The sequence below is a fragment of the Malaclemys terrapin genome, chromosome 2 (assembly GCF_027887155.1).
Source record: "Malaclemys terrapin pileata isolate rMalTer1 chromosome 2, rMalTer1.hap1, whole genome shotgun sequence".
In the NCBI taxonomy this organism is placed as follows: Eukaryota; Metazoa; Chordata; order Testudines; family Emydidae; genus Malaclemys; species Malaclemys terrapin.
This window is the reverse complement of record NC_071506.1, coordinates 7089721-7103097: the sequence shown is the minus strand read 5'-3', so window position 1 is coordinate 7103097 and position 13377 is coordinate 7089721. Positions and strand designations below refer to the sequence as shown.

The 13377-nt window shown below is 52.0% G+C and overlaps 1 protein-coding gene across 4 annotated transcripts in view; it reads right to left on the bottom strand.

Moving 5' to 3' along the window:
• LOC128831951 (t-SNARE domain-containing protein 1-like) overlaps window positions 1-11560 on the bottom strand; it is a 699719-nt gene extending 688159 nt beyond the window's left edge. For all 4 annotated transcript variants that reach the window (XM_054018910.1, XM_054018909.1, XM_054018914.1 and 1 more), the window contains exon 1: window positions 11477-11560. The gene's annotated coding sequence lies outside the window, so the exon portion shown is untranslated. The remainder of the gene's footprint in view (window positions 1-11476) is intronic.
• Window positions 11561-13377: the final 1817 nt, after the last annotated feature.

Below are 13377 nucleotides of genomic sequence, written 5' to 3'. Positions count from 1 at the left end.
TGGGTCCAATCCAGATAAGAATGTATTTGGTCACTTGGCAGCTCCACTCAGTAGGTCACCTCACAAATAATGTCTACTACTATCACAGCAATGTACCTCCTCTGGTAGTATTCCCCCCAACGTAAAAAGTTTCACTAATGGCCTGGTGTTCTAACAAAAAAATCAGTACATCAAAGTAATGTCTAAGGTAAACACACTGCGGTGTGGCCAAAAAAAAAGGTAATAACAAAATCTGTCGTCAACTTCATCACTGGTAACCCGCCTGGTTAACCAAGTACACCTCTACCCCAATATAACGCGACCCGATATAACATGAATTCAGATATAATGCGGTAAAGCAGCGCTCCGGGGGGGGCGGGGCTGCGCACTCCGGTGGATCAAAGCAAGTTCGATATAACGCGGTTTCACCTATAATGCAGTACGATTTTTTGGCTCCCGAGGACAGCGTTATATCAGGGTAGAGGTGTATATAAATGGTAACATTTATCAAAAATGGCGAGTATGGCAATAACCAAATATCAAATTATTTTATGCTCAACGAAGTGTAAGGTCACATTAAATTTTGTTACACCCCACAGGTATTTATACCCACATCTTAATTGGGCAAATGGTGCTTCCATCAGTCATCTAGTGGATAAAAGGCACAGGCTTTAAACATACAGTAAGGCTCTAATTTAGGTGATAGGGTTCATTGGCAATTCACCCTATCAAGGGGGAACCTGTAGCCCAGTGGGCCAGCTTACCTGTATTATATTCATTGCTTTGTTATTTTGCTTTATTATATTTAGTAGTAATGCAAGGAACCTACAGGCTTTTATCCTGTAAAATTTGGCTTTAGTAAATAGTGTAAGGCTTAAGGCCTATAACCTTTGATATAAATATACTTAAGTAACTCATAAGTTATAGGAATCTAAAAGTAGCACGCAAAAGAGGGAATTTTGTCCAAAATACTGACATCAGCCACCCACAAAACACAGCTGACCCCAGCACAAAACATAGCTGACATCAGCCACTCAGGTATGTTAGCAACAAGAAGAAAGTCAAGGAAAGTGTGGGCCCCTTACTGAATGAGGGAGGCAACCTAGTAACAGAGGATGTGGAAAAAGCTAATGTACTCAATGATTTTTTTGCCTTTGTTTTCACAAACAAGGTCAGCTCCCAGACTGCTGCACTGGGCAGCACAGTACGGAGAGAAGGTGACCAACCCTCTGTGGAGAAAGAAGTGGTTCAGGACTATTTAGAAAAACTGGACGAGCACAAGTCTATGGGGCCTGATGCGCTGCATCCGAAGGTGCTAAACGAGTTGGCGGATGTGATTGCAGAGCCATTGGCCATTATCTTTGAAAACTCATGGTGATCGGGGGAGGTCCCGGATGACTGGAAAAAGGCTAATGTAGTGCCCATCTTTAAAAAAGGGAAGGAGGAGGATCCGGGGAACTACAGGCCAGTCAGCCTCACCTCAGTCCCTGGAAAAATCATGGAGCAGGTCCTCAAGGAATCAATTCTGAAGCACTTAGAGGAGAGGAAAGCGATCAGAAACAGTCAGCATGGATTCACCAAGGGCAAGTCATGCCTGACTAACCTAATTGCCTTCTATGAGGAGATAACTGGCTCTATGGATGAGGGGAAAGCAGTGGATGTGTTATTCCTTAACTTTAGCAAAGCTTTTGATACGGTCTCCCACAGTATTCTTGCCAGCAAGTTAAAGAAGTATGGGCTGGCTAAATGGACTATAAGGTGGATAGAAAGCTGGCTAGATCGTCGGGCTGAACAGGTAGTGATCAACGGCTCCATGTCTAGTTGGCAGCCAGTTTCAAGTGGAGTGCCCCAGGGGTCAGTCCTGGGGCCGGTTTTGTTCAATATCTTCATTAATGGTCTGGAGGATGGCGTGGACTGCACTCTCAGCAAGTTTGCAGATGACACTAAACTGGGAGGAGTGGTAGATATTGGTCCTGCTTTGAGCAGGAGGTTGGACTAGATGACCTCCTGAGGTCCCTTCCAACCCTGATATTCTATGATTCTATGAAAAAAAGGTAACATCACCATCCAAAAAGTTCTGAACAGGACCTTTAACTGCAAAACTGCCATAACAGCAAATTAACGTGTATGCTAATAGGGTAACAGCATACATATACTAACCTATAGAAAACAAACACCTTAAGGGGAGAAAATAAAATAAGGACCTTTATTGTATATGAATTGGTCATGGCAGCGTCAGCGTAACCTACTATAAAAGTAACATCCTAGGGGCAGCAAATAGATTAAAAAGATGTAAACCTTGGAAGGGGCCAAAATAATGGCCACCGGAAAAAATAAAAACAATAACAGCAATTAAAAAAATAATGGTTAAGTATAAAAAATAAGGGTGTAAGTATGAACGTCCAAATGTACTTTCTGTATTATCTCTATCTGCTTTAATTTTAAGTATGTGTATAATCCTTGCTAAATTATTAATAAATCATATATTTATATATATAAAAAGTTCCTATAGTATAATGTTGCACCTGTGCACATCAGGGTTCCCAAATTATATGATAATTTTACAATAATCTTACTGGGCCTAATCTTGAAACAAAAAACTGTTAATCCTCAAATTACAATTATATTTACCCAACTTTGGGTCGGGCTACAGCCTCTGTTAATTAGTGCCCTGCACAACATTTAGAACTGAGCAAGGCCTAGTACCCCCACTGAGAGATTACACAAACTGGCAACAGAACACAGATCTCCAATACAGAAGTCCCAAGTTTGATGCATTTAGCCACGCTGCCTCTCAGAAAAGAATCTGCCAAATCTCCGTTCTTAGCAATACTGTCCATAAAAAGGGGCTGTTCATGCATTCTTAACACTCTTTCATTGTGTTAGGGAGCTTCCTCTAGTAGCTTGTTGACATAGGTTAACAGCCTATTGCTGCTGCCAGAATTTGGTTTTGCCTTTTTTCTTTAAAATAAACCTTGTGTAAGTAACCATCATAATGCGTACACACAAAGGGGAAGAAATAAGGTAGCCTGGGCATCAAGTCTAGCATTTTTAAACTTCTGAAAGCTTGATTTTGCAAACTTCACATTATGTTAACATAGATACATACAAAAAAACTCTCTCTCTAGGCACGCTGCAAGTATGTGTTCTAAAGGGAATCATTTTTCAGGCTCTATTTCTACAACTGCTACCCACACAAAAAAATCCCAGCGTTGACTTCAGGGGGAGTTTGCCTACATAGGGACTGCAATACTGGATGCAATATAGATGCTAGTACAGGTCTGTCGCATCTTAGGAGCATTTAACATGTGCGATTTCAGCTTTACGCAGTCGGCAAAAACAAAAACAAAACAAAAAAAAGAGAAAAATAACAATTTAAATACTGTTTCTGTAATGCAGGCGATTCCGCCCGCCATTACACTCAATGTAATTTTGACTATAAGCAATTTTCGCTTTAGGCGCTGACTGAGGAACGTAACCCCAGAGTAAGATGAGACAGACCTGTACGGATCTATCATCCTCCATTCAGCCTCTAACTTTACAGCCCATAACTTGGGTTAAAGTTTTCACTCATATTTATCAACGGGTTCTGTAATAGTGATACCGCCCACTGTTAAGAACAGCGATTCCAGAGCAGACACCCTCCTGTAAAATAGGGCCCCAATCCTGCAAGCTTTTCTGCATGCACACACCTGTACACTAACACATAGAATCATAGAATATTAGGGTTGGAAGGGACCTCAGGAGGTATCTAGTCCAACCCCCTGCTCAAAGCAGGACCAATCGCCAACTAAATCATCCCAGCCAGGGCTTTGTCAAACCGGGCCTTAAAAACCGCTAAGATGGAGATTCCACCACCTCCCTAGGGAACCCATTCCAGTGCTTCACCACCCTCCTAGTGAAAAAGTTTTTCCTAATATCCAACCTAAACCTCCCCCACTGCAACTTGAGACCATTGCTCCTTGTTCTGTCATCTGGTGCCACTGAGAACAGTCTAGATCAGTGGTTCCCAAACTTTAACAACCTGTGAACCCCTTTCACTAAAATATTAAGTCTCACGAACTCCCTCCTAAAAATTAATATATCCAGGGATTTTCTCCTTTACCTGAGTATAAATTATAAAAGTAGTGATCTTGGAAATATAAAATTTGTTTTTATGACATGCTTATTACACACTATTTATTATTAATTATTATTAATCATTACAGTATTTTATTACATTATGAAAACGGCAACACTCTTCCAAGTTCTCGCTTTCCTTTTGTAGCCTGTATCATTTTGAATAAGCCTGTTATAAGACAAGGCTCCTATGTTTCATCAAGGAGTATCAGATGTGAAACAGCAGGAAGGTATTTAAGAAGACAACTCAAAGAGTTCCTCCTACACAAGCATTCAGGTCTTGAGCAGTCCAGGCAAACAACGCACATTACAACAAAGCTTAAACTTGTTCTTCATCATAATTTTAAAAACAATACTAGCTGCCTAATTAATTTTAAAAACAGCAAAAAAATATCCACTTCCCTTTCCATTTCTTATAAGGAGTCTTGAAGTTTAAATCTCAGTGTGATAGATATGCTTGCTATGATCTGCTTAGCTCTTGGAAGTCCAGGGGCTCTGGGCTGTTGGCCCTATGGGGTCCCTATGGACAGCTCTGTCCACCATTAGGGAATTTTTTCCCGAGAACGCCCTGTAACATTTTGTGAACCCCAGTTTGGGAACCACTGGTCTAGATCCATCCTCTTTGGAACCCCCTTTCAGGTAGTTGAAAGCAACTATCAAATCCCCCCTCATTCTTCTCTTCTGCAGACTAAACAATCCCAGTTCCCTCAGCCGCTCCTCACAAGTCATGTGCTCCAGCCCCCTAATCCTTTTTGTTGCTCACATAGCTTCACTTAAGTCAGTAGCTTCTGCCTAAACACAGAGTCTGCCCAGGCAGAGTAGCTTGCAGACTCTGAGCTCAAGATTGTACATAATATTTATACAGCACCCAAAAATTTGCTACACACTTTGCAGAGCCAGTAAGACATATGCCCTACAATCTCATTTCACACATGACAAAGTGAAGAGTGTAACATCAAGGGTGGCAGGGTTACAGCAGTGCTAAGATCACCTGGTTGCAGTTACACTGGGCACAAGTCTCTATGCTTCCATTAAAGCCACATTTTGGGTTTTATTTACATTAACTCATTGCTTGTAGGTGGCGTGGAAGAACTGAGTTTTGGGGAGGGAATGATGAGAGACATTTATTGCTTGGTTAGCAGGCACAGGGAAGGCGTTCTGCATGTAGGTGTTATCAGTGAAGAAGTCAGAGCCAAGTGTGGGAGATGAAAACAAAGAGGACATCAAGGCTGGAGTCAGTGACTGAGCAGAGGAGAAATGTTTTCACCCCTCTGCTCACAGAGAGACTAAGATTAAAAGTCAGAGATGTAGGCTGGGGCTGAGTCATCATTAATCAACCCAATAAAAAGCTCGAGAGGTATAATATGCCACTCAATACCTTACTGCCCTCATGACTAAGAAAAATACCAGCTTAATTAAAAGGATCACTAGCAGGGTAGACATATATTTTAGAGGATGAGTCTTACCCTTGTCACCACTAGTTGAAACGGGGGGAAAAAAACATTTAAAATCTAGGTTGCTTTTCAACAATTTGTCTTGACCACACAAACATATACATCCCTACTTAACATTACACATGCAAGTAGTGACATATTCACATGCTTAAAGTTAAGCACGTGCAAATATTGGGTTGCAAACACTGTAGGAGACTATTTGAAATTCCAACAAGTGGTTTTTGTGACGAACTGGGACTGTTCTTGCTGGGGTGTGGGAATGCTGACAGGGGAGTGTGACTAGGATGGTCTGCATCGGAGGATGGGAGTCGGCCCGAGGGAACATACCTGAGCTTGTAACATGAGAACCCAGGAGGGGGTTGGAGGTCAGGTGACTCCGGGGCCCGGGAAACTGAACAAAGGCTGTGGGAGGGGTCGCTGAAAGCAGAGTGCTGGAAGCAGGCTGGAGAGATGGCTGGGAGGCAGAGATGGCTCTGACCCCCCAAGGGGGGTGGGCTGGCATGCCCTGGGACCCCAAGCTGGACCTAACTGAGGGGGGCCCTGTTGTCTGTGCCTGCAAGACCTGTCTTGGACTGTATTCCTGTCATCCAAATAAACCTTCTGCTTTACTGGCTGGCTGAGAGTCATGGTGAATCGCAGGAAGCCGGGGGTGCAGGGCCCTGAGTCCCCCAATACTCCGTGACAACTGGTGGCAGCGGTGGGATCTACTGCACCCCATGGACGGCGCTTCCTGCAGTAAGTGACTGGGGAGCAGTAAAACGAAGGGGGATTGACGGGGACCAGGCCGGCTGAAGAGTGGGAGAGAGACGGTTATTACCCCTGGGAGTGTGTGACCAGCGAGAAGGACTTTTGCAGTAACAGGGTCCCCCGGGGGGATCGCAGCGAGTGGTCCCAGGGGCGGAGGAGTCTGCAGCTCGACCCTGGCAGAGAGGCGGTGACCTCGAGAAGGGCTGGCACACTAGGGGTCCCCCTGGGAACTGTGGGGAGCTGTGAGCACACAGGCCGGTGAGTGGCCAGCAGGAAGATGTATGCCAAGCGGCTTAAGAGCGACCTGGTGGAGCTGTGCAAGCAGAGGCGGCTGCGCATTGGGAGGCTCACCAAAGAACAGCTCATTGCCCAGCTGGAGGCGGAAGATCACGCGAATGAACTGATCCCTGTGTCTCAGGGAAGCAGCCTGGCAAATGCAGCGCAGGCACCAGTGTCTGTCCCAGCTGGGAGTGGTCAGCCGGCTGCTGAGGGCTTCCCGAGACCCCTCCTTCCTATGCCTAGGGGAAGGGTGGGGAGGAGCCCAGCAAATACCGAAGGCGCCATGACCCCCCCGGCCAGCAGGGGATCCCCCCGGCGAAGCCCGCCGGCCAGCAGAGGATCCTCCCGGCGACGTTCGGCATCCGGGGAGCGGAATTGGCTGGAATGGGAGAAAGAGCTAAAACTGAGAGAGCTGGAGGATCGTGAACGACAGAGACAGCATGAACGGGAGGAGAATGAGAGACAGAGACAGCATGAAGAGAGACAGAGACAGGAGAATGAGAGACAGCGTCAGCATGACCTGGAACTGGCGAGATTGAAGGGCAGCGAACCCCCGGCTGCGGTGAGTGAGGGGGGACCCGGGACTGCACGGAGCTTTGATAAGTGCATCATGGCCCCATACAAGGAGGGGGAGGACATGGATGACTTCCTGGAGGCCTTTGAGACGGCCTGCGAGCTGCACCGGGTTGATCCCACGGACAGACTCCGGGTCCTTACCCCCTTACTGGACCCCAAAGCCGTGGCATTGTACCGCCAACTGGGAGAGGCAGAGAAAGGGGACTACGAACTATTCAAAAAGGCCCTGCTACGTGAGTTTGGGCTGACTCCTGAGATGTACCGGGAAAGGTTCCGGAGTCAAGATAAAACCCCTGAGATCTCATATCTGCAACTAGCCGTCCGCATGGAAAGATACGCCAGCAAGTGGGCTGGTGGGGCCCAGACGAAGGAGGACCTGATTAAACTGCTGGTACTGGAGCAACTGTATGAGCGGTGCCCATCCGACCTGAGGCTGTGGTTGGTGGACAGAAAGCCAGAGAACCCGCGACACGCCGGGCAGCTGGCTGATGAGTTTGTAAAGAGCCGGTCAGGGGGTGGCAGGGAGGAGCCCCAAAGGAACAGGCCCGCCGCGATGCAGAGAGAGAGTCACCCTGGGACCTCCCAAAGGGGGAATATGGGGAATCCCCTCCCACGGGGAATGCCCAGCATCAGGGACAACCGACCGGCTCGAGGGGACCCACGGGACCTGAGCTGCTATTACTGCGGCCGAAGAGGCCACGTTCGGGCCCAGTGCCCCAAGCTCAAGGACAGACTGAGCAGACCGAACCCGCACCGGGTTAACTTGGTAGAGGCCCAGACGGACGAGGGGCAGGCTTCCCACGCAAGAGGGGCTGGCAGCTTATCAACTGCTCAAGAGAGAGAAGGGCCCCCGGCCAGCTTCTCTGGGGGGCCAGATGCTCCGGATTCAAAGTTCTCCGTTTACAGGGTTGGCGCGGGGCTGTCCCTGCGGAGCGAGTGCCTTGTTCCCCTGGAGGTGGATGGGAAGAAAGTTTATGGATACTGGGACACGGGCGCAGAGGTGACACTGGCCCGGCCCGAGGTGGTGGCCCCAGATCGGGTGGTGCCCAACACCTTCCTGACCCTGACCGGGGTGGGCGGGACCCCATTCAAGGTTCCCGTAGCGAGGGTACACCTGAAATGGGGGGTCAAGGAGGGCCCCAAGGACGTGGGAGTGCACCACCATTTGCCCACTGAGGTGTTGATGGGGGGGGACCTAGAGGACTGGCCAAGCAGCCCCCAGACCGCCTTAGTCGTGACCCGTAGCCAGAGCCGGCGAGGGGCACTACGCCCTGACCTTGGGAAGGATGTCCCACCGGAGGCACCGAACCCTTCCAGGGTGGGGAGGGAACACCCAAGGACAGGCCGCGGGGTGGCTGGGGCTTCCGACCCAGCCGACGAGAGGGAGCAGGTCCCCATCCCTGTCCCAGCTGCTGAGTTCCAGGCCGAGTTGCAGAGAGATCCCTCCTTGCGGAAGATAAGGGACCTGGCCGACCTCAATGCGGTACAGACCATGGGACGAGGTGGCCGGAAAAGGTTCCTGTGGGAGAAGGGGTTCCTGTACCGAGAATGGGCTCCCCCAGGGAAAATGGAGTCAGGGGGGATCAGGAGGCAGCTGGTGGTACCCCAGAAGTATCGCCGCCAGCTGCTGTGCCGGGCCCATGACATTCCCCTCTCAGGGCACCAGGGAACCTGGCGTACCCAGCAGAGGCTGCTACGGAGCTTTTACTGGCCTGGGGTCTTTGTTACTGTCCGACAGTACTGCGGATCCTGTGACCCCTGTCAGAGGGGGAGGAAGGCCTGGGACAAGGGGAAAACAGCTTTAGGACCCTTGCCCAGCAATAAGGATCCTTTCCAGAGGGTGGCCAAGGTTAAAAGGGCGGCTCTAAACCAAGAGAGCCCAAAGCACAGACCTCCAGACTGGAGCGCTGGGAGAAGACCACAGCCCAGTTGGAACCCCAGAGGTATGGGGGTGGGAAAAGGGCACAGGCCGCATAAACCTTCCCACATGCGAACTGCGAGTGCCATCAAGCACCCCCGACCTAAGGGGGGGCGTGAAACTGGAGGGGCCTGGTGTAATTCCCACCAAGGAACTGGAGGGATGCGGGGGCATCCATGGGAACGGGGGTAGGTTCGAACTTCCCCAGGTCACTGGCTAAAGTGACCCCGCTCAGTTCGGTCTCGAAGGGGGGAGAGATGTGACGAACTGGGACTGTTCTTGCTGGGGTGTGGGAATGCTGACAGGGGAGTGTGACTAGGATGGTCTGCATCGGAGGATGGGAGTCGGCCCGAGGGAACATACCTGAGCTTGTAACATGAGAACCCAGGAGGGGGTTGGAGGTCAGGTGACTCCGGGGCCCGGGAAACTGAACAAAGGCTGTGGGAGGGGTCGCTGAAAGCAGAGTGCTGGAAGCAGGCTGGAGAGATGGCTGGGAGGCAGAGATGGCTCTGACCCCCCAAGGGGGGTGGGCTGGCATGCCCTGGGACCCCAAGCTGGACCTAACTGAGGGGGGCCCTGTTGTCTGTGCCTGCAAGACCTGTCTTGGACTGTATTCCTGTCATCCAAATAAACCTTCTGCTTTACTGGCTGGCTGAGAGTCATGGTGAATCGCAGGAAGCCGGGGGTGCAGGGCCCTGAGTCCCCCAATACTCCGTGACAGTTTTCAGTTGATGTTCTTTTTCTTAATTGTGAAAACATTTTTATTGTTTTAGAAAATATTTATTTTTGATATATTTTACAAACCAAAACACAAGTTAGACCTATATTTCCTGACAGTGTCCCTTTAAATGTCTGATTTTGGTTGATATTTATATTATGAATCTAGTTTTATGTGCATTTATAAAGACATTTAGATCTTTGGAAATTTAAAAATAGAGCAGGATTCTTCTGTATATGATTACTCAAAGGCTGTGTAGAAAGTGATGCTTTCTAAATCTGAAAAAAGTTGTAAGAAGTTTTGCTTGCTTTGTTGGATTTTGATAGAGGTGTTGCTAGTAACACCTTCCTAGAGGTAATAAATGGCATTTTAAAAACATGCCATGTAATACCACGTAGTAGTCACCAGGAAAACAATTACCCTATCATATCCACAAGTGACATAACTGGGCAAAACCTTTTATTTAACAATGGCCAGAACGGATTATTGGTACCATGAAATGTTTCCCCCAAGCCATTTGAAAACCAAATCCTGTGGTTGCCAAGCATGAAACACACTGATATGGAATGACATAGGGGAAGGGGAGTTCAGGTAACTGCCACTGTGCAAGATATACACTCTCTGCAGACGCACCCTAGGAGAAGTTGAGAAGAGAGCTCAGCTGTGACACCTGCAGGCAGTTCTCTGGAGGGCGCACTCCAAGAGGAGACATGGGTAAAACTGACACCTATGCACCTCCCACTCCCTGGTAGGGCACCCCCAGGAGAGATGGGAGAGCTCCAACAGCTGGTATTCATTCACACACCCTCAGTGAAATGCCTCAGGAGGAGCAGAACGGGGAGTCACATGAATGGTCAGGCTGGTGAGCCAGCTCCCTTCTACATGTCCCTCCACCTCACTATGGGGGACCAACAGGTGGAGATGAAGGGAAGCCACTGGATCCCAGACTCTCCTACTGGACAGGTGCCCCAGAGGGAGCTCAGGTCCCTGATACATGCACCCTCCCCATCTGCAGAAGGCTCCCTAGAGGGAGGCCAGGTTCAGGTACTGGAGAAATACAGAGATACCCTTCTGCTGCAAACGGAGAGAATGATAACCCATGCCCCTGACCCATACACCCTCCTTCTCTCCACATGGGGACCCCACAGGCCCTGACCCACACCCCCCCTTCTCTCTGCAAGGGGACCCCACAGGCCCTGACCCCCCTTCTCTCCACAGTGGGACCCCACAGGTCCAGGCCCACACCCCCCTTCTCTCCACAGGGGGACCCCACAGGTCCAGGCCCACACCCCCCTTCTCTCCACAGGGGGACCCCACAGGTCCAGGCCCACACCCCCCTTCTCTCTGCAGGTGGACCCTGCAGACCCTGACACCTCCCTCTACAGGGGGAACCCACAGGCCTTGACCCACCCCCCCTTCTCTCTGCAAGGGGACTCCACAGGTCCAGGCCCACACACCCCCATTCTCTCTGCAGGGAAACCCCGCAGGCCCTGACCCACCCCTCCTTCTCTCTGCAGGGAAACCCTCCCCAGGATCCCGACCCCCACACACCCTCCTCTCTCTGCAGGGGGCCCCCCACAGATCCCCCGCCATCCGTCTGCAGGCGGGACCGCGCAGGCCCCGACCCACGCACCTCCCGCTCCGCAGGGCCCCGAGGCCGGGCGCCCCCCGCCGCACGCAGCTCACCTGCAATTGTGCGGGCAGCGCCGGGGAAAACCCAAACATCACGTGACCGCGCGACCGCCCCGCCCAGCGGAGGCCGCCGCGCCAACTACAACTCCCAGCGAGCAGCGCGCCGGGCAGGAAGGGGCGGGGCTCCCGCAGGCGGCTCCTCCCCGCCCCCCGCGTCATCGCGGGGTAATGCCCAGCCCTGGCCTGGCGCTCCCCTCAGCCCCCACCTCCCGCGAGTCCCGGCCCCGATCCTGGCTCCTCATACCCTGGCCCCGATCCTGGCTCCCTCCCCTCCCCTGCCCCTCCCCTCCTGGCCCCGATCCTGGCTCCCTGCCCCTCCCCTCCTGGCCTCGATCCTGGCTCCCTGCCCCTCCCCTCCTGGCCCCGATCCTGGCTCCCTGCCTGGCCCTGATCCTGGCTCCCTGCCCCTCCCCTCCTGGCCTCGATCCTGGCTCCCTGCCCCTCCCCTCCTTGCCCCTATCCTGGCTCCCTGCCCCTCCCCTCCTGTCCCCGATCCTGGCTCCCTGCCTGGCCACGATCCTGGCTCCCTGCCCCTCCCCTCCTGGCCCTGATCCTGGCTCCCTGCCCCTCCCCTCCTGGCCCCGATCCTGGCTCCCTGCCTGGGCCTGATCCTGGCTCCCTGCCCCTCCCCTCCTTGCCCCTATCCTGGCTCCCTGCCCCTCCCCTCCTGTCCCCGATCCTGGCTCCCTGCCTGGCCACGATCCTGGCTCCCTGCCCCTCCCCTCCTGGCCCCGATCCTGGCTCCCTGCCTGGCCCCGATCCTGGCTCCCTGCCCCTCCCCTCCTGGACCCCATCCTGGCTCCCTGCCCCTCCTCTTCTGGCCCCGATCCTGGCTCCCTGCCTGGCCCCGATCCTGGCTCCCTGCCCCTCCCCTCCTGGACCCCATCCTGGCTCTCTGCCCCTCCTCTTCTGGCCCCGATCCTGACTCCCTGCCTGGCCCCGATCCTGGCTCTCTCCCCTCCTCTTCTGGCCCCGATCCTGGATCCCTTCCCCTCCCCTCCTTGCCCCGATCCTGGCTCCTTGCCCCTCCTCTTCTGGCCCCAATCCTGGCTCCCTGCCCCTCCCCTCCTGGCCCCAATCCTGGCTCCCTGCCTCTCCTCTTCTGGCCCCGATCCTGGTCATGTCTCATCCTTCCCATCCTTGGCTCTGGTCCCAGCCCCAATCCTGAGTCCTCATCCTCCCTGCGCCTCCCATGCTTGGGCCTAGTCCCGATCCTGGCTCCTCATCCTGCTCCCTTCATCCCTGGGCCCTGGCTAACCCCATGCCCCCTCCCGCTCCCTTTTCTCCATGCCCCTAAACCAGGGATTCTCAAAACTGGGGGGTGGGACCCCTCAGGGGGTTGTGAGGTTATTACAGGGAGGGTCATGAGCTGTCAGCCTCCACCCCAAACTCCGCTTGCCTCCAGCATTTATAATGGTGTTCAATATATTAAAAATGTGTTTAATTTATGAGGGGGGTCGCACTCAGAGGTTTGCTGTGTGGAAGGGGTCACCAGTAAAAAAAGTTTGAAGACCCACTGCCCTAAGCATACTGGGCTCCAGTTACCCACAGCCTTCTCCCAACCAGTACTTGTGCTGCTGTTGCCCCACAACCCTAGCCGGGTCATGGCTAGGACACCCTCTAGACCAGGGGTTCTCAAACTGGGGGTTGGGACCCCTCATGGGGTCAGGAGGTTACATGGGGGACAGGGTCATGAGCTGTCAGGCTCCACCCCCAAACCCTGCTTTGCCGCCAGCATTTATAAGGGTGTTCAATATATAAACAAGTGTTTTTAATTTATAATGGGGGAGAGGGGGCGCACTTAGAGGCTTGCTATGTGAAAGGGGTCACCAGTACAATAGTTTGAGAACCACTGCCCTATACCTAGTTAGTGAGGTTTGCACATCAGCCTGCAG